This window comes from Oncorhynchus gorbuscha, linkage group LG24, assembly GCF_021184085.1.
Source record: "Oncorhynchus gorbuscha isolate QuinsamMale2020 ecotype Even-year linkage group LG24, OgorEven_v1.0, whole genome shotgun sequence".
Taxonomy (NCBI): Eukaryota; Metazoa; Chordata; class Actinopteri; order Salmoniformes; family Salmonidae; genus Oncorhynchus; species Oncorhynchus gorbuscha.
In genome coordinates, this window is record NC_060196.1 from 18,548,703 (window position 1) to 18,565,841 (window position 17,139).

A 17,139-nucleotide genomic window follows, 5' to 3' on the forward strand; every position below is an offset into this window, starting at 1 on the left:
ATAAAATAATAAATAAATAAATATATATATATATATATATATATATATATATATATATATATATATATATATATATATAAATGAACTGAACACAATTATTTCCATAGAAAGTTAGCAAAAATAGATATGATAAATTTACCATAAATACTTGTCTATTTATGGTAAAAATACACTGATTTTACAAAACTATCACAGTTTACTTACTTACTAATGGCATTGCCTACTTCAGATGATGTTTTAAATCATAGAAACAAAAAAAAATCATTTTATTTGGAATGCTAAGCCAGACAAAATTAAACGTGCCTATTTATAGAATGAATATGAGTTTGGGGGGCTGAAATGATTAAATATTAAAGCATTAAACCACTCAATAAAAGCTTCACTCATACATAAATTATACTTAAACCTAAAATGCTTCTCCAGTAGATTATTAAGAAAAGCGCATCCTCGGTTAAAAAAAAAATCGCTTTTTTGCCTTCATACAGATTACAATTTCTCATTTCCGACTAATTACTTAAAGTATCACCCTTTCTTAAACAAGCCATACAAAACTGGTTACAATTTCGGTTTGATCCTCCAGAAATGATATAACAAATATTACAACAAATGTTATGGCTAAACTCATTCTTTATGGATAATTTTAAAAAACTGGTATTATGTTTATTAATGATATAATGAATAGAAATGGAGGAGTTATGTCACATGTGCAGTTATTGAAAATAAATGGGAATATCTGCTCAATCCAAATTTACAACCAAATTCAGCAATACCACAAAAAGTAAGGAGGCAAGTGGAAAAGGGAGAAGGTAGGGAATTTGTTTTCCTAACAGATATTAAAGATACAAATTAGCTGAAAGGAAATGGCATAAATAGAAAAATATCATGTCATCTGAGGACAAAAATGTTTACAGCTGCGCCATACAGGTTGCAAAATAAATGGGAGGAGATTTGACGTACCATTTCCATGGCACATGGTTTATGAACTGGTACAAAAAAACAACACTTTAATCAACACTTAAGAGTTTTTCAATTTAAATGATTATATAAAATTCTTGCCACCAACAGAATGCAATATATATGGAGGGGCAACAATCTCAGCTCTGTAGATTTGGTTGCTTAGAGACAGAATCAAAAGATCCTTTATTCTGATATTGCCCCAAGCTTTCTGGTCACAGGTTCAGGAATGGATAAAAAAAGAAATCACAACATTCACTTAAAATTAAGCTTACAAATAGCAGTGTTGGGTGATCTGGAAAGCCATAGTCAGTCAATAAATAATATAATAATACTCGTAGGAAAGGCATTCATCTTTAGCTCACAATCTGTGGATAATATAAGATCAGAAAGATTTAAAAACGTTGTAAAACATCACAGCACAATTGAAAAGTACATGGCACATGGAAACCAAACAAGGGTGGTCTATTGGTGATAGGTGGGATGGGCTGAGAGTGGCTGAGGGTTGGGATTAAAGAGTCTGTTTGTTTTTTTTTTTTTTATTATTTCACCTTTATTTAACCAGGTAGGCTAGTTGAGAACAAGTTCTCATTTAAAACTGCGACCTGGCCAAGATAAAGCGTAGCAATTCGACACATACAACACAGAGTTACACATGGAATAAACAAAACATACAGTCAATAATACAGTAGGACAAAAGAAAACAAAACAGTCTATATACAGTGAGTGCAAATTAGGTAAATTAAGGAAATAAATAGGCCATGGTGGCAAAGTAATTACAATATAGCAATTAAACACTGGAATGGTAGATTGGCAGAAGATGAATGTGCAGGTGGAGATACTGGGGTGCAAAGGAGCAAAGTAAATAAATCAATAAATACCACTATGGGGATGAGGTAGGTAGATTGATGGGTTGTTTACAGATGGGCTATGTACAGGTGCAGTGATCTGTGAGCTGCGCTGACAGCTGGTGCTTAAAGCTAGTGAGGGAGATGTGAGTCTCCAGCTTCAGAGATTTTTGCAATTCCTTCCAGTCATGGGTAGCAGAGAACTGGAAGGAAAGACGACCAAAGGAGGAATTGGCTTTGGGGATGACCAGTGAGATATATCTGCTGGAGTGCGTGCTACGAGAGGGTGCTGCTATGGTGACCAGTGAGCTGAGATTTAGGCGGGGCTTTACCTAGCAGAGACTTGGAGATAACCTGAAGCCAGTGGATTTGGCGACGAGTATGAAGCGAGGGCCAACCAACGAGAGCGTACAGGTCGCAATGGTGGGTAGTATATGGGGCTTTGGTGACAACCGGATGGCACTGTGATAGACTGCATCCAGTTTGTTGAGTAGAGTGTTGGAGGCTATTTTATAGATGACATCACCGAAGTCGAGGATCGGTAGGATGGTCAGTTTTACAAGGGTATGTTTGTCCAGATTGTCTAGCTCGGCTGATTTGTAGGGGGTCCAGATTTTGCAGCTCTTTCAGAACATCAGCTATCTGTATTTGGGTAAAGGAGAAATGGTGGGGGCTTTGGCGGGTTGCTGTGGAGGGTGCCGGGAGTTGACTGGGGTATGGGGTAGCCAAGTGGAAAGCATGGCCAACTGTAGAGAAATGCTTATTGAAATTCTCAATTATAGTGGATCTATCGGTGGTGACAGTGTTTCCTAGCCTCAGAGCAGGGGGCAGCTGGAATGAGGTGCTCTTATTCTCCATGGACTTTACAGTGTCCCATAACTTTTTTGAGTTAGTACTACAGGTTGCAAATTTCTGTTTGAATAAGCTTGCCTTAGAAAAGCTAACTGCCTGTGTATATTTGTTCCTAACTTCCCTGAAAAGTTGCATATCACGGGGGCTATTCGATGCTAATGCAGAACGCCACAGGATGTTTTGTACTGGTCAAGGGCAGACAGGTCTGGAGTGAACCAAGGACTATATCTATTCCTAGTTCCACATTTTTGGACAGGGGCATGCTTATTTAAGATGGTGGGGAAGGCACTTTTAAAGAATAGCCAGGCATCATCTACTGACGGGATGAGGTCAATGTCATTCCAGGATACCCCGGCCAGGTCGATTAGAAAGGCCTGCTCGCAGAAATGTTTCGGGGAGTGTTTGACAGTGATGAGGGGTGGTCGTTTGGTTGCAGACCCATTACGGATGCCGGCAATGAGGCATTGATCGCTGAGATCTTGAGTGAAAATAGCAGAGGTTATATTTTCGAGGGCGAGTTAGTTAGGATGACATCTATGCGGGTGCCCGTGTTTACTATGAGGGTGCCCTGGTAGGTTCATTGATAATTTGTGTAAGATTGAGGGCATCAAGCTTAGATTGTAGGATGGCTGGGGTGTTAAGCATGTCCCAGTTTAGGTCACCTAGTAGCACAAGCTCAGAAGATAGATGGGGGGCAATCAATTCACATATGGTATCGAGGGCATAGCTGTGGGCAGAGGGAGGTCTATAGCAAGCGGAAAAAGTGAGAGGCTTGTTTCTGGAAAGGTGAATTTTTAGAAGTAGAAGCTCAAATTGTTTGGGTACAGACTTAGATAGTAATACAGAACTCTGCAGGCTCTCTCTGCAGTAGATTGCAACACCGCCCCCTTTGGCAGTTCTATCTTGGCAGAAAACGTTATCGTAAGGAATGGAAATTTCAAGATTTTTGGTGGTTTTCCTAAGCCAGGATTCAGACACGGCTAAGACATCTGGGTTGGCAGAGTGTGCTAACTTAGGGAGTAGGCTTCTAATGTTATCATGCATGAAATCAAGGCTTTTACGTTTACAGAAGTCAACAAATGAGAGCACCTGTGGGGTGGGAGTGGAGCTAGGCACTGCAGGACCTGTATTAACCTCCACATCACCAGAGGAACAGAGGAGAAGTAGGATAAGGGTACGGCTAAAGACTATACAAACTGGCCGTCTAGCACGTTCAGAACAGAGTGTAAAAGGAGCAGGTTTCTGGGTACGATAGCATAGATTCAAGGCATAGTGTACAGACAAAGGTAAGGTAGGATGTGAGTACATTGGAGATAAACCTAGGCATTGAGTAATGAAGAGAGAGATATAGTCTCTAGAGATGTTTAAACCAGATGATGTCATTGCATATGTAGGAGGTGGAATAACATGATTGGTTAAGGCATATTCAGCAGGCCTAGAGGCTCTACAGTGAAATAAGACAGTAATCACTAACCAGGACAGTAATGGACAAGGCATATTGATATTAGAGAGAGGCATGAGTATAGAGTATACTTCGGTGGTAGCACAGGAGCCCTGGCCGGGCTAGCTTCAAGCTAATTTGTGCTTGCTCTGGGATGGAAACGCTAGCCAGGAGTAGTCATCCGGGATTGCGGTTAGCTAGTTGTGAAGATCCAGAAGAAAATGTTCCGTTTGCGGTAGGAATCCGGGGATAAAAATAACAGGTCCGTTATGCTCTGGTTAAAGTCACGCTGTTCGAACTGACGAGAGCTTTCTGAGCTGAGGGTTAGCTGATGAACGCTGGCAATGGTTTGCTGAATGATAGCCGGTAGTTAGCTGGCTAGCTTCAGTTGAGGGATTCCAGATCCGAAGTAAATATAAATACTTTAGGAGGAAAAAAATCAGATCCACGCCACATTTGGTGAGGCGGGTTGCAGGACAGTATTTAGAAAATATGTATAACGATATATACAAGGGACACGACAGGACAAAGACGTCTGACTGCTACGCCATCTTGGATTGCAATGTATGTATTGTTGTTGTATTTAAAAGCACCATGTATGTAAAATGTATATGTAAAATGTATGTATATGTAGCAAAGAAGCTGTAAAAAAAACTAAGATATTTGTCCTCCAAAGAGGGATAGGGATAATATACACTGCTCAAAAAAATAAAGGGAACACTAAAATAACACATCCTAGATCTGAATGAATGAAATATTCTTATTAAAAACTTTTTTCTTTACATAGTTGAATGTGCTGACAACAAAATCACACAAAAATTATCAATGGAAATCAAATTTATCAACCCATGGAGGTCTGGATTTGGAGTCACACTCAAAATTAAAGTGGAAAACCACACCACAGGCTGATCCAACTTTGATGTAATGTCCTCAAAACAAGTCAAAATGAAGCTCAGTAGTGTGTGTGGCCTCCACGTGCCTGTATGACCTCCCTACAATGCCTGGGCATGCTCCTGATGAGGTGGCGGATGGTCTCCTGAGGGATCTCCTCCCAGACCTGGACTAAAGCATCCGCCAACTCCTGGACAGTCTGTGGTGCAACGTGGCGTTGGTGGATGGAGCGAGACATGATGTTCCAGATGTGCTCAATTGGATTCAGGTCTGGGAAACGGGCGGGCCAGTCCATAGCATCAATGCCTTCCTCTTGCAGGAACTGCTGACACACTCCAGCCACATGAGGTCTAGCATTGTCTTGCATTAGGAGGAACCCAGGGCCAACCACACCAGCATATGGTCTCACAAGGGGTCTGAGGATCTCATCTCGGTACCTAATGGCAGTCAGGCTACCTCTGTCAAGCACATGGAGGGCTGTGCGGCCCCCCAAAGAAATGCCACCCCACACCATGACTGACCCACCACCAAACCGGTCATGCTGGAGGATGTTGCAGGCAGCAGAACGTTCTCCACGGCGTCTCCAGAATGTCACATGTCACATGTGCTCAGTGTGAACCTGCTTTCATCTGTGAAGAGCACAGTGCTCCAGTGACGAATTTGCCAATCTTGGTGTTCTCTGGCAAATGTCAAACGTCCTGCAGGGTGTTGGGCTGTAAGCACTACCCCCACCTGTGGACGTCAGGCCCTCATACCACCCTCATGGAGTCTGTTTCTGACCGTTTGAGCAGACACATGCACATTTGTGGCCTGCTGCAGGTCATTTTGCAGGGCTCTGGCAGTGCTCCTCCTGCTCCTCCTTGCACAAAGGCGGAGGCAGCGGTCCTGCTGCTGGTTTGTTGCCCTCCTACGGCCTCCTCCACGTCTCCTGATGTACTGGCCTGTCTACTGGTAGCACCTCCATGCTCTGGACACTACGCTGACATACACAGCAAACCTTCTTGCCACAGCTCGCATTGATGTGCCATCCTGGATGAGCTGCACTACCTGAGCCACTTGTGTGGGTTGTAGACTGCGTGTCATGCTACCACAGAAGTGTGATTGACTTGGAGTTACATTGTGTTGTTTAAGTGTTCCCTTTATTTTTTTGAGCAGTGTATATATATATATATTTTTTTTTTTAAATAATACGTTCACCACAGTCAGTGGAGATTAAAACAAAATAGGGAGAGGAACCAACGAGAGGAATCCACATTAGACTATAGAGACAAACTCCTAGAATCACATTTTCACGTACAAAATAATAATCCCCATAATGTGGATGGAACAATATCTGATCAGGATTCAATGGTTAGGAGCAACTTCAATGAATGAAAGTTCACGTATGTTGGCCTCAGCTGAAGATGAGATAAGAGAAGGGGAGTTGGTATAAATCTGCTTGGAGAGAGAAACAGAGTCTGCATCCCAAATTTAGTGCACTACTTTTGGGCAGAGCCCATTTGGGATGCAGACAGAGAGCTGTAAAGCAGACTCTGTTAGCATTGAACCCGGAGAGGATGAGATGAGTGGACAGAGAGCTTACATGCTATTTCATGCTTGGATTGGTTGCAAGATGAGAGCCCTGGAACTACAGTACGCACACACAGACCTAGACATGTACAGACAGACAGAAACACACACACAGACACACACTATTATCCTAGATATTGAGGTCAGGCATAGCTCATCCATTTACACAACTATCTTCTTCGCTAAGACAACTCATCAGTTCAGTCACTTGTCATAAATCTACTCTTATTGCTTCTCTGACTGTAAACAATTACGAGCCACCTTTTCAGGGTACATTGACCCATTTTACCAGCCACCACATTACACCAATAAATTATGGGTGCCATGGAAACAAGCTATTGTGTTTGTGTGTGTGTGTGTGCGTGCGCGCTTACATACAGTAAGTTGACTGTGCCTTTAAACAGCTTGGAAAATTCCAGAAAATGATGTCATGGCTTTAGAAGCTTCTGATAGGCTAATTGACATAATTTGAGTCAATTGGAGTTGTACCTGTGGATGTATTTCAAAGCCTACCTTCAAACTCAGTGCCTCTTTGCTTGACATCATGGGGAAATCAAAAGAAATCAGCCAAGACCTCAGAACAACAATTGTAGACCTCCACAAGTCTGGTTCTTCCTTGGGAGCAATTTCCAAACGCAGGAAGATACAACATTCATCTGTACAAACAATAGTATGCAAGTATAAACACCATGGGACCACGCAGCCATCATACCGCTCAGGAAGGAGACGCGTTCTGTCTCCTAGAGATGATACTTTGGTGCGAAAAGTAACAAATCAATCCCAGAACAACAGCAAATGACCTTGTGAAGATGCTGGAGGAAACGGGTACAAAAGTATCTATATCCACAGTAAAAACGAGTCCTACATCGACATAACCTGAAAAGCTGCTCAGCAAGGAAGAAGCTACTGCTCCAAAACCGCCATGAAAAAGACAGATTACGGTTTGCAACTGCACACGTGGACAAAGATCGTACTTTTTGGAGAAATGTCCTCTGGTCTGATGAAACAAACATCTAACTGTTTGACCATAATGACCATCGTTATGTTTGGAGGAAAAACGGCTTGGAAGCCAAGGAACACCATCCCAACCGTAAAGTACAGGGGTCGCAACATCATGTTGTGGGGGTGCTTTGCTGCAGGAGGGCCTTGTGCACTTCACAAAATAGATGGCATCATGAGGGCGGAAAATTATGTGGATATATTTAAGCAACATCTCAAGACATCAGTCAGGAAATGAAAGCTTGGTCGCAAAAGGGTCTTCCAAATGGACAATGACCCAAGCATACTTCCAAAGTTGTGGCAAAACGGCTTAAGGACAACAAAGTCAATCTATTGGAGTGGCCATCACAAAGCCCTGGCCTCAATCACATAGAAGATGTGTGGTCAGAACTGAAAAAGCATGTGCAGGCAAGGATGCCTCGAAACCTGACTCAGTTACACCAGCTCTGTCAGGAGGAATGGCCCAAAATTCACTCAACTTATTGTGGTAAGCTTGTGGAAGGCAACCCAAAACGTTTGACCCAAGTTAAACAATTTAAAGGCAATGCTACCAAATAGTAATTGAGTATATGTAAACTGCTAACCCACTGGGAATGTGATGAAATAAATAAAAGCTGAAATAAATAATTCTCTCTACTATTATTCTGACATTTCACATTCTTAAAATAAAGTGGTGATCCTAACTGACCTAAGACAGGGAATTTTTACGAGGATTAAAAGTCAGGAATTGTGATAAACTGAGTTTAAATGTATTTGGCTGAGGTGTATGTAAACTTCCGACTTCAACTGTATGTATGTTTTTTTAATTTACCTTTATTTAACCAGGTAGGCCAGTTGAGAACAAGTTCTCATTTACAACTGCGACCTGGTCAAGATAAAGCAAAGCAGTGCGGCAAAAAACAACAACACAGAGTTACATGGAATAAACAAAAGTACAGTCAATAATACAATAGAAAAATCTATATACAGTGTGTGGAAATGGAGTAAGGAGGTAAGGCAATAAAAGGCCATAGTAGCAAAGTAATTACAATTTAGAAAATTAACACTTGAGTGATAGATGTGAAAAATTATGATGTGCAAGTAGTAATACTGGGGTGCAAAAGAGCAAAAAAGTCAATAAAAACAATATGGGGATGAGGTAGGTAGTTGGATGGGCTATTTACAGATGGGCTGTGTAGAGCTGCAGCGATCGGTGAGCTGCTCAGATAGCCGATGCTTAAAGTTAGTGAGGGAGATATGTCTCCAACTTTAGCGATTTTTGCAAATTGTTCTAGTCATTGGCAGCAGAGAACTGGAAGGAAAGGCGGCCAAACGAGGTGTTGGCTTTGGGGATGACCTGTGAGAAATACCTGCTGGAGCGCAGTGTTGTTAGGGTGACCAGTGAGCTCAGATAAGGCGGGGCTTTACCTAGCAAAGTCTTATAGATGACCTGGAGCTGTTACGCCCCTGAAAACAGGGGAGAAATAATCACGAGAGTGATACGGTGTTGTATTCTCAAGTCAACATTTAGTTCAATGAGAAAAGACCGCGAATTTCCCCAGGAATATGCGTGGAGACCAGAGCAATCGATCTCCGGCTCATAGATTAAGAGCATTTCGTAGATCACAGATTAACACTTTTAGGCACCACAAAATAAAGTAATCAATATAACGTTTACACATTACTCTCACAATTCGTACCCTTTGACAGATTTGAACTTTAACACAATTATATGAATGTTATCAATCTCTATCAACTAATACTGAATGCATCTTTTTAACCTTAGATGTTTTAAGATCCTCACATACTATGAACTTACTAATACTTTTCAATGTATAACAGGCTATGAATATGTCCTTTAACCTGTCACAGAGCCAGTGGGTCTGGCGATGAATATGTAGCGAGGGCCAGCCAACGAGAGCATATATGGGGCTTTGGTGACAAAACGGGTGGCACTGTGAGAGACTGCATCCAGTTTGCTAAGTAGAGTGTTGGAGGCTATTTTGTAAATGACATCGCCAAAGTCAAGGATCGGTAGGATAGTCTGTATGCATGTAATACAGTACAGAGGCCACCCGTGAATGATATGCTGCTACGTCTCCAGCACCACTATATCAAAATGTACTTTAACCTCTCCAATGTATGTGTGTGTCACTCATAATAAACAGCATCACAAACAGCAAGAGAACACTCCAGTGTTACACCTCCAGCATCTCCATCATACTCTGGGGTGAAGTTTCACCTAGCTACAGTACAGATCTAGGATCAGCTTCCCCACCCCCAATCCTTACATTAACCATTACTGTGGGAAATGCAAAACTGACCCTAGATAACCATCTAATTTGTTGTTGTGAAGGTGTGTGTGGGAGACTTTCGGTACAATGGTGTATTTCATGCATTGACTCATGAGCTCATGCTCTTTTTGTGAGCCATTGACATCTCCTACTGGTATGACTGGGAAATATACTTGTTGTGAGTGGGTATTTGCGTGTGTGGGTGTGTGTCTGATTTGTGAGCGTGTGTGTTGCAACCAATTACCTCCAGTTAGTCACCCTGCACATTGACAACCAGAGAACCAGCCTGGCTTCCAGCAGCAACCAGGGCCATCGACCCACATCCTCACACGGGTCACCAAATGTCAAAGGACACCAGTGTTGTGAGCCTTTTGGGCCAACAGGCTGTGTCCAAACTGGATAAATCAATAAGTGGTCAACTGTCCAGTAGCCTAGCCACTACAAACAATCAATACGGCCATGATTGGGAGGCAAGGCTATATTGCCACACTGAAGCATGGTTTGAGCAACATGCAGTGTTTTCCATACATGCATTAGAGAGATTAACCTAGACACTAAGTCTTATTGATGTCTCCTTTAAGATCTAATGAGTGAATAATGTGAATAAGCAATATGTCAGAAACTCCATTTAACTGACCAGAAGTCTATGCAGCACTATTGCAACATTCTTATACCCATCCGATCCTTAAAATCTACAAGGGCCCGTATAAAGGAGTGAACTGCATAGTGACTGGTACCATCCTCCTTCCTAAATATATGTAGCAGTGTTTCTCAATACATTCTTGGAGGGAACCGCCAGGTAGCAAAAGTTTTTTTTCTAGCCCAGTACTATCTCACTTCACATCTGATTCAACTCATCAACTAATCACTAAACTCTTGATGAAGCTAATCAGGTGTGTTAATACTAGGAAATAACAAAAACCTGTATCCCCTGGGTATTACCAACCCTAATCCTAACCTTGTGTTAAATGTTAAACTGACCCAAGATCCGTGTCTAGGGGCAACTTCTCCCTACTCCTGAAATGAGAAACACTGCATATACAATCCCCCAAAATACAATATATGTAGGCCATGAGAAGAGCAGAACAATCCCTCAGGTCCAGCTCTGGGGCTGCACTGCACTGGTGCAGGGAACCCGCATCATGCCAACATACTGCAGCACCCGTCCCACGCTACTTCCTGTTTCTGAGAAATAGTTACTGCATTCATGAGCCAGTGATGTGACAAGGAGGACTTTGCCAGTGTGGTGGGCAGCCATCCAAGAAAAGAGATTGGAAGGAGAGGGGAGTGAGAAATAGTGAGAAAGAGAGAGAGCGAGAGAGAGACGATACCCGCTAATTGTTAGAATCCAGAAAAGAGACATTAAATTCTACAACCAGCTAAAAGGAAGCAATTCCCAAACCTTCCATAACAAAGCCCTCACCTACAGAGAGATGGACCTAGGGAAAAGTCCCCTCAGCAAACTGGTCCTGGGGCTCTGTTCACAAACAAACAGACCCCACAGAGCCACAGGACAGCAACAGAATTAAACCCAGCCAAATCATGAGAAACCCCTAAGATGATTAATTGACACATTGGAAAGAACTAACCAAATAACAAAGCAAACATGAATGCTATTTGGCCCTAAACAGAGAGTACACAGTGGCAGAATACCTAACTACTGTGACTGACCCAAAATTAAGGAAAGTTTTGACTATGTACAGACTCAGTGAGCATAGCTTTGCTATTGAGAGAAGCCGCCGTAGGCAGACCTGGCTCTCGAGCGAAGACAGGCTATGTGCCCACTGCCCACAAAATGTGGTGGAAACTGAGCTGCACTTCCTAACCTCCTGCCAAATGTGTGACCATATTGGAGACACATATTTCCCTCAGATTACACAGAACTACAAAGAATTTGAAAACAAATCTAATTTTGATAAACTCCCATATCTACAGTATTAGGTGAAATACCACAGTGTGCCATCACAGCAGTAATATTTATGACCTGTTGCCACAAGAAAATGGCAACCAGTGGAGCACAAACACCGTTGTAAATACAACCTATATTTATCCGTCTATTTATTTTCCCTTTCGTACTTCAACTACTTCCACATTGTTACAACACTTGTACAAAGCAAATAATATACCATTTGAAATGTCTATTCTTTTGAAACGTAATGTTTACTGTTCATTTCAGACAGTTTATTTCACTTTTGTTTGTTATCTATTCCACTTGCTTTGGCAATGTGAACGTGTTTCCCATTCCAATAAAGCCCTTTTGAATTGAGAGAGAGGCAGAGAAAGAGAGATGAAGAGAGAGATGAAGAGAGAGAGAGAGAGAGAGATGAAAAGAGAAAGAGAGAGAGAGAGAGTTTATGTAATAAGACTTCACTGACACAATCTCCTTAGAGGAACTGGGGGTCTGAGGAAAACAAATGTAAATTGAATGAAGCCGTGTGAAGCCGTGACTGAAGCAATGTGGTTAATTCATGTGAAGTCCACTGGAGCATACCAAACTACTGTGTGAATGGAAGAATGCCTGGATTTCTCACAAACTTCATGAATGAGTCTAAATGAAAGAGAACAACAAATGAGATAGTAGTACGTGCAACCATAGACATCACATCTTATCCAGCAACCTACAATGACAGTAGTGAAATAAGTGAGCAGACACAATCACATATTGTGACCATTGCAAGTAAAAAATGATGCAACAAAAACAAGGAGGACAAAAAACGAATAACCTAAAATGCTAACATTAGCATCAATAGTTTTAACCCAGCGCAGGCCTACATACTCTAGTCCTGTCCTGGACGGATCAAGTGTTGATTTATGGTCAGTTTAGCCTTTTAGATCACCATGAATAACATTACATGGACAGAGGGGACCTGATCCTAGGTCAGCACTCCTACTCCGAGACCCTTGATACATATGGCCTCAGGAGCATTTCATCCATGCATCCCTCACCTATAATGCCATGTTACCCAATCAGACAGATGATGGCCCTTCAAAACCCTCCAATGACAAAATCACCTCTGACAAGGCTAAATGACACCCTACTGTTAAGGTCAGGATACAGCAGGTCATTACAACTGTTCGCAGGCCAGTTTATACTCAGAAGAAAATAGAGGCTCCAGAGGTTACTCCTGATCACTGTTCTGGGATCAGCTTATACCTGGATCCTAAACTTTACCATTATAATAAAGCTGAACTTGGATCAGTGCATGGAGGTTGTGTCTGTCTGTATAAGGAAGATAGGGCTATCTCCTGTAAATGATAGTTAGCAGCATCACTCACGAGGCATGAGTCTGCATACAGGAGCCAAGCAAGACTAGGCAATTCAGCTCTTCTCTATTATCTTATGTCAATGCATACTCTACCGTAGGTACAGTATATTAAGAAAAGAAAGGCTCACAGACCCTGGGAAAAAAAGTGAAATGCAAGGATTCGCTTTGATCTAAGTCATGTACTTATGAATTGAGAAGGCATACTTCCAGAACAAAAACAATGGTCATGAAATAACAAGATACCCAGTAGGCTACAGAAGGATATCTGTTATCTTCATGTCAACACTACAGCAAGCAGACCAAGCACTCAATTCAAAACGAATGATTTATTTAGATTGTTCAAGGAACCCAGGGGGAAAAAAGGACAAGGACCAAGCCGTTCAAGGGGTGAAGTAGTGTGAATAACATTGACCTTGCAAACATATGACAACAATGCACGAGAATAGCCTACAACAAGTCAAACCATACAAATATATTGAATCAAACAAGACTGCATATGACACGCATTGCTTTCTTGCGCTGATAAAGCAAGTGGTGAGAGTAGCCGAAACAATGAAACAACTTTCAACGTTGAAATAGGCTACTGAAACAATCTTCGAAAAATAATGCATGTGTCCCATGAATGTGCTCTAGACTACATCGTTTGATAAAACTAATTGCAATAATTTACAATGACGCAACAAACAACGAACACATTGACCAGATATCGGAGTATCCCTCCAAGAATAAACTGAAAAATACTCACGTTTTGTTAGAGAATGTATGTATTGTCGGTCAGTATCCCCAGGGCAATATTTAAGAGAGAGGAGCAAAAACTGTGCGCCCCCTGCCTTCTCTGTCAATTTCAGGAGAAATGAAGCAGTGGGTTGGTTCTATGCTGCAGGTTTAAAGGCATATCTGATCTGCCAAAAAAAGCGAGGCAAGGAGGCAATCCCAGCGGAATACACACATGCATCAACCCAATCCGCTTTAACACGCCATCAATATTACATTCACTGGATATGCGAAGCAGATGTACAAAAATAAACTATATTCATACATTATTCAAGTGCATGCTGCTTTTGTGATTTTGTGTGTGTGACAGGGTAGATAATTGACAGTTTTATATCTATTTTATTACAGTCTATGCATTAACATACAAATATTTAGATGATAAATATGACATATTATATATAGATTTTTTTTTATTTTTATAATTTTGTAATTGCTCAGTAATTCCACAGTAATTATTTCACAAACTCAAGAATGTTTGCAAACTCTGCCTCTAAAATCACAATCTTTTGACACTTTTCTGCAACTGTGAAGAGTTTTGTTCCCTTCAATGTCCAACTTCAAAACTATTATTATCATGTCCAACCTGAAACATACAGTAACTCTTTCTCTCATTTCTATTCTGCGTGCTGGGGAATACCGCGCGCGCTCAATTCGCAGCGTGGCCTTGGTTACTAAGGGGATCACTCTGCAGCCCCTCCCTCCCAGGAGGGAGGCTGTTGCTATGACAACCGGCATTATGCAGCAGTCCATGAAAGCCCCTTTCAGATATTTAAAAAAGAAAAGAAAAGAAGGAAGAATTTATTTTCATTCCTGTTTGATTACAGAATTCCTTGATAGTTTGATAGTGACAGAAAGAGAAGAAGCAAGCTGGCTCAGAGTGGGGTGTGTCTGTGAAGGGGTAGGCCTGTCTCCCCTACCTACCCCTATGCAGAACTGTTTATAACTTTAGAATGTATTGTGCACTGTGCTGGGAAAATACTAAAGTAATAAGCAAGTGGTGCACAGAACACACTGGTTCGTAGCAGGACACTACGCCCAAGTCAGACTGTTCTCTCTGCTACCACATGGCAAGCAGTACTGATGCACCCAGTCAGGACCCTGAACAGCTTCTACCCTAAGCCATAAGACTGCTAAATAGTTAGTTAAATAGTTAACCAACCCAGACCCTTTCTGCACTAACTCGTTTGACTCATCAAAGTATTTAGACCCCTTCCCTTTATCCATTTTTTAAAAACGTTACAGCCTTATTCTTAAATGGACTAAATGTATTTTCTCCTCATCACTCTACACACAATACCCCATAATGACAAAGTAAAAATCGTTTTTTTTTATTTTTATGTTTGAAATATCTTATTACATAAGTATTCAGACCCTTTGCTATGAGACTAGAAATTGAGCTCAGGTGCATCATGCTTCCATTGATCATCATTGAGATGTTTCTACGACTTGATTGGAGTCCACCTGTGGTAAATCAATTGATTGGACATGATTTGGATATACACACACGTCTACATGAGGTCCCACAGTTGACAGTGCATGTCAGAGCAAAAACCAAGCCATGAGGTCGGAGGAATTGTCTATAGAGCTCCGAGACAGGATTGTGTCGAGGCACAGATCTGGGGAAGGGTACCAAAACATTTCTGCAGTATTGAAGGTCTCCAAGAACACAGTGGTCTCCACTGGAAGAAGTTTGGAACACCCAAGACTCTGCGTAGAGCTGGCCGCCCGGCCAAACTGAGCAATCGGGGGAGGAGGGCCTTGTCAGGGAGGTGACCAAGAACCCAATGGTCACTCTGACAGAGCTCCAGAGTTCCTCTGTGAAGAAGGGAGAACCTTCCAGAAGGACAACCATCTCCGCAGCCCTCCACCAATCAGGCCTTTATGGTAGAGTGGCCAGACGGAAGCCACTCCCCAGTAAAAGGTACATGAATGCCCACTTGGAGTTTGCCAAAAGGTACCTTAACACTCTCAGACCATGTGAAACAAGATTCTCTGGTCTGATGAAAACAAAATTGAACTCTTTGGCCTGAAGGCCAAGCGTCACGTCTGGAGCAAACCTGACTGACAATGCTGAAGTGGCTTTGGATGTCTCTGAATGTCCTTGAGTGGCCCAGACAGAGCCCAGACTTGAATCCGATTGAACATCTCGGTAGAGACCTAAAAATAGCTGTGCAGCGACACTCCCCATCCAACCTGACAGAGCTTGAGAGGAACTGCAGAGAAGAATGGGAGAAACTCCCCAAATACAGGTGTGCCAAGCTTGCATCGTCATACCGAAGAAGACTTGAGGCTGTAATTGCTGTCAAAGTTGCTTCAACAAAGTACTAAGTAAAGGGTCTCAATACTTATATAAATATGATATTTCAGTTTTTTCAGTTTTTGCTTTGTCATTATGGGGTATTGTGTGTAGATTGATGAGGGGAAAAACAATTGAATACATTTTAGAATATGTGGAAAAGGTCAAGGTGTCTGAATACTTTCCGAATGCACTGTATATGTACATATCTACCTTAATTACCGCATACCCATGCACATCGACTCGGTCCGTGCCAACTTTTAAAGGTAAAGTTTTCCTGAGGTACAGATCTAGGATCTCTCCTCCAATCCTAACCATTTACCTACATATTTTTTTATTTTAGCAGACACTCTTATCCAAAGCAAATTACAGTTAGTGCATTCATCTTAAAATACCTAGGTGGGACAACCACAGATCACATTCATAGTAAGTACATTTCTCCTCAATAAAATAGCTATCAGCAAAGTCCGAGATAGTACGGGGGGGGGGGGGGCAAGTGTTAGATCACCTTAACCATTAGTGGGGGGAAATAACTTCACGCTACACCAGGGCATGACGGGATTAGAATAGTTTCAGATTGGCCTGGGAATAATTGATAATCTCTTTGTTGTATTCATAGTGTTTTGATTGAGCTTTGGTCAGAGGCTGACAAAGCAGAATTAAAGCGCAGAAGCCTGCTGTTCAGAGGGTAGGGAGTGCTGGGGTTGGTTTGTGGTGGCTGAATTTTTCACTCTCCTTTTCTCACTCACTCATCCACTTACTCGTATACACAAAAATGAGTCCTTGGTCTAGCGGTGACACAAAAATGAGTCCTTGGTCAATCGGTAACACAAAAATGAGTCCTCGGTCAATCGATAACACAAAAATAAGTCCTTGATCTAGCGGTAACACAAAAATGAGTCCTTGGTCTAGCGGTAACACAAAAATGAGTCCTTGGTCTAGCAGTAACACAAAAATGAGTCCTTGGTCTAGCGGT

The 17,139-nt window shown here is 41.8% G+C and overlaps 1 protein-coding gene across 2 annotated transcripts in view; it reads right to left on the bottom strand.

The window, feature by feature from the left end:
• The window catches only part of trim2a (tripartite motif containing 2a), a 73,366-nt gene extending 59,407 nt beyond the window's left edge, over window positions 1-13,959 (bottom strand). Inside the window, exon 1 of one of the 2 annotated variants that reach the window (XM_046325536.1) lies at window positions 13,839-13,959. The gene's annotated coding sequence lies outside the window, so the exon portion shown is untranslated. The remainder of the gene's footprint in view (window positions 1-13,838) is intronic. The other variant, XM_046325537.1, reaches the window with a different exon arrangement.
• Window positions 13,960-17,139: the final 3,180 nt, after the last annotated feature.